The 4,934-nt window shown below is 33.4% G+C and overlaps 1 non-coding gene across 1 annotated transcript; it reads left to right on the top strand.

The window, feature by feature from the left end:
- The first annotated feature begins 4,176 nt into the window (after positions 1 to 4,176).
- TRNAG-UCC (transfer RNA glycine (anticodon UCC)) lies at positions 4,177 to 4,249 on the top strand. Its single transcript has one exon. It is a non-coding gene; the product is annotated as a tRNA-Gly (tRNA).
- The last annotated feature ends 685 nt before the right edge of the window (positions 4,250 to 4,934 follow it).

Raw genomic sequence — 4,934 nt, 5'->3', positions numbered from 1 at the left:
TACGTGGGCCTTTCACTGTTGTGGCCTCTCCCATTGCAGAGCACAGGCTCCGGATGTGCAGGCTCAGTGGCCATGGCTCACAGGCCTAGCCGCTCTGCGGCATGTGGGATCTTCCCAGACCGGGGCACGAACTCGTGTCCCCTGCATCGGCAGGCGGACTCTCAACCACTACGCCACCGGGGAAGCCCTCAATGTCTTTTGATAAACTATTCATGTTTCATTTAGTGAGCAAACATTTTTGTTGTTTGAGATTAAAGAATCCTGGTAACATAAACCTAAAGAGAAAACTAATAAGGAAAAATAAAATATAGATTTTCAGAGAAGAAAACACAATAATATTATATTTTATTGAACATTAAGTAAGGCTTAATGAACTATAATCACAACAAAGGTTCAGGAATAGAGAGAAATTTCTACAGCTAAAATATTAACTGAGATTGTAGTCATCTTTTCTTATAACTCCTAATATATTATTTTTATATTGATGTGTACAATTTTCATACCTGATTTCAAAGTAAGCCAAATCAGAGCTCAAAAAATGTGATTAAAAATGAATAAACCCAATCACCCAATTCATCCCTACCCCCCTTTCCCCCCTTGGTGTCCATGCATTTGTTATCTACATCTGTGTCTCTATTTCTGCCTTGCAAACAGGTTCATTTGTACCATTTTTCTAGATTCCACGTATATACATTAATATACAATATTTGTTTTTTTCTCTTTCTGACGTACTTCACTCTGTATATAAAATGGATAACTAATGAGAACCTGCTGTATAGCACAGGGAACTCCACTTCACTGTACAGTAGAAACTAACACAACATTGTAAAACAACTATACCCCAATAAAAAAATAAACAAAAAATTTTTTAAAATGAATAAGCCATTGACATGCAGTTATCAACATACCATAATAATGTTGAAATATTGGCATCAGCTTCATTAAATGAAGGTTATCTCATAATTTTTTTTTTTTCTCAAACACAATGTTGGTATATAACACTTAAAAGAACTGCAAGGTGATTGACAATTTGAATTATTTCAATAGCAGTTTTTAAAAAAAATTAATGTTCTTATATTCTAAACAAATCTGGAAATTAGAATACACATGTAGGTTTAATTGAGGAGAATGCATTTCATGGATGGAAACCTATCCTAAAGTAAGAAGTACTTTGATGATAATAATGTTTATGGTGGATATATTATGATGTGAATGATGGCCATGATGACCTTTGTTGAAATTATTGACAGTTTTAACAATGTACTTGAACTCTTCTAAGTCATTTATGTGTTTAATATTATTTAATTATTGTAAAATTGCTACAAGATGGAAATCCATTTTTTGGAGAAAATAAATACAGGTCAGAAAATCATAAAGCCTTACCAGAATTTAATTCCACAACACAGGGTAGACGTCCTTATTTCCCCTTTCTAAAATAATGCTTCATCTCCTAAACTGGTCTTAGTTATATAGACAGAGCCCTGAAGACTAAAATATGGGCAAGGAAACCAGCTTGAATTTTATAGATCTGCCTTAGTTAGATCCTAAAAGTTCAGCGTGATGATTTTCACTTAACTCAGAAATGTAACACAGTAGGCAAGCTATTGGATTTTGCATGAGCTAAAGCATATTTTTGCTCTCCTAAGCCATACCTGTGCCTATAGTTAAATTTTTTCAGGTAATTACTTCCAGGTGCTTGCCTATAGGAATTCATTGCAATGCAATGAAATCAGAGTAATAAACTAATCAGCAAAAATTAACCCACAGGCATGTTACAGAGACACGTATATTTAAATGACATCAGTATTATAATTTGTGGATTCTGAATGTTTCTGTTCATGATGAAGACAATCTCCTCCTAAGTAATTAGGAAGAGCTACATACAACTAGGTATGTTTGGTGTTATCTTAAGCTCATTAGAATATTACACATGCCTATATTTTAAATGGGACATTTAGATTTTTGACATAACCATAGAGAAATATTTACAATTTGATTGTCCCATTGTTATAGTTAAATAAAACACAATACAACTTTATTTTTATTATATTTTCTCATTGATTATAATTCTATTAACTGTCAGGGGACTTTAAATTGAATATCAAAATTAATTTTGGTGAAGAAAACTAAAACACTTTCTACAAACTTTTTATTTTAGCTTTTTTTTTTATAAAGAAATTCTGTCTTAAGTGACTGAATTGCCTTCAAATAATGTATAAGAAAGATAAAGTTCCATCCATTTCAAGTCATTAGCTGTGGTACTTAGTATTGTTGCATTTGAAAATGTTGAAATAAAATCAAGACTCCTGGTAAGAGCATACTAAGTTAAATATAAGTAGATAATAAAACTGAGATGATTCCTGCTATGATAAAGATGGACTCTCCCCAACATGCAGACTGTGAAATTAGAATACTCATATCAGAATAATATCTTGGAATTAAAGTTGATGTGTACTTATAAAAAGCTCTTATCAAACATAAAATTCTGAGGATTCTAAGAGACAACAAAGACTTTACACTACCATTTATGTTAAAATAAATTATTTCTGTTTTTGTAAGCTCAAGTAAATAATTATAAAAGTATATGTAAATAAAAAGAAAATAAAATTATATATCTGTGTGTATATGCATAGCTATTCAAATACATTCTTTTTGTCAGATATTTTGGAGTTATATTTTTATTCAAGTCAACACAAAGTTCTTTTAAAATAGTATTACTGAGCAGCACTCAGGTAAGAAGGCAAGGCAACTTTAGTGGAGATGCTTATCTGCATTTTTCCTAGCTCCCCTATTTCTACTTAACTTGCAAGAAGGAATATTAAAAAGTTGAGGAATGTTTGATGAAATCCAATCCCTCCAGAAAACTTGAGGAGAAAGACAACTACATGCTAAAAACACAGATGATCCTCAAATTTACTCTTGTATAAAAATACCATGTGAATTAAGATATATAATCTCAGGAGAAAGAGTAGTGTTTCCTAAATTTCAAAGATGAGGTTAGGTGTTAAACTACAATCAAGTTGGGAAAAATATTTTTGTTCCACCAGTGCCTATGAGAAGTACATCACATATCAGAGACCACCTTAAGAGCACATGATAATCCTTATTATAGATTTGGTGGTCATTGTTTTAGGAAAAAAGATTGAGGTCACTATAAAGAAGACATTATTTTGGGTATTATGAGTATCAGTTAATAATGATGCAAGCAAAGGCAAACCAAATCTCAGCATAACAATAGACTTTTATTATTATGCTCACTGGAAAGTAGAACAACTGATAAATCTCTACTTCAGAATTTGGGTCTACATGTTCACAAGCATGGCTTTGCCATGAGCATCAGTTCTGATAATAAGTTGGGGCATCCTTGTTCTGTATGACTCTCACTCTCTGGAATCAGTACAATATAGGAGGAATGTTCTTATCATGGCAATGTTAACGTGTAAGAAACAAATAGAAACATAAGATGATCTTTTTTTTTTTTTTTTTTTTGGGGTTCCGGGGGCCTCTCCCCCCCGTGGCCTCTCCCGCTGCGGAGCACAGGCTCCGGACGCACAGGCTCAGTGGCCATGGCGCACGGGCCCAGTCACTCCACGGCATGTGGGATCTTCCCGGACCGGGGCACGAACCCGTGTCCCCTGCATCAGCAGGCGGACTCTCAACGACTGTGCCACCAGGGAAGCCCCCCATAAGATGATCTTTAAAGACAGCTCAGAACTAATACTCTGTCACTTCACCCACAAACAACTGGACAAAATAAGACAAATGGCCAAGCTTTATAACAAAGAGATAAGGATACACATTCTGTGTCTTATAAAAGGTACTGTGATCACATGAAAAATAACTTAAACACAGGGAAAGAATTGTATAAAAATGCAATCTACTACCTATAATTTGCCAAATACCAACAGACTTTAGTGAAATCAAGCCACTATGAATAAGAGACACAGAAAGAAGTTACAAGAAATCTAAACACCAAAGACAGTAGATGGATGCTGTATGTTTCAGTTGCATAAAGTAGAATTGTTATTTATAAAATATTTTAAAAAATAATGAATGAAATTACAAATCTAAATAGGTAAATGGTCTCCAATGAAGAGTCAGACTTGAAAAATCAAACAAATAAATTTCTAGAAGTGTATTATATAGCTGTTGAAAACATTGATGGATTCACGGACTTCCCTGGTAGTTCAATGGTTGGAACTCTGCACTTCCACTGCAGAGGACACAGGTTCGATCCCTGGTCAGGGAACTAAGATCCCACAGGCCACATGACATGGCCAAAAAAAAAAAAAAGTTCATGTATGGGTGAAGACGCTGAAAAGAGAATTAATGATCTGGAAGAAATATATGAAAAATTCATTCATAAAGCAGAATAAAACTATGAGAATATCAAAAACAAAAAAGAGAGGTTAAAAATAAAGAAAATATCAGAAGTTTCATCAAATATCTGACTGGGGACCCAAAGGGAAAAATGGTGAGAAAATGGTAAGAAAAAGTAAAGAAAAAACAGTTATGGATTTTCCAGAACTGATAAAAAAAATATGACTCTACTGATCCAAGGAAAATATCATATCAAAGGCAGAATCAAATAAATAATCATCATATATCCCTGTTTTCTGAGTCTTCTGAAACTAAGCTCATTTGAGACAGAAAAGATTTTGAAATCAATCAGAGGGAAAGGCATAATTAGAAAAATTATCACTACAGTAACAGAATGTGTGGCAACAACAACAAAAACAACAGCAACAAATAGAAGCCAAAAAGTAGTGGAATAATATTTACACAGAGAGAACATAAAAACAACATTTAACTTATAATTGTGTATCCATAAGTTCATTCTCTAAGTCTGTGACTCTGTTTCTGTTTTGTAAATAAGTTCATTTGTATCATTTCTTTTTAGATTCTATGTCTGTGATATCATATGATATTTCTCT

This window comes from Lipotes vexillifer, unplaced genomic scaffold (genome assembly GCF_000442215.2).
Source record: "Lipotes vexillifer unplaced genomic scaffold, Lipotes_vexillifer_v1.1 scaffold1494, whole genome shotgun sequence".
NCBI lineage: Eukaryota > Metazoa > Chordata > Mammalia > Artiodactyla > Lipotidae > Lipotes > Lipotes vexillifer.
This window is presented reverse-complemented; position numbering and strand designations above follow the sequence as displayed.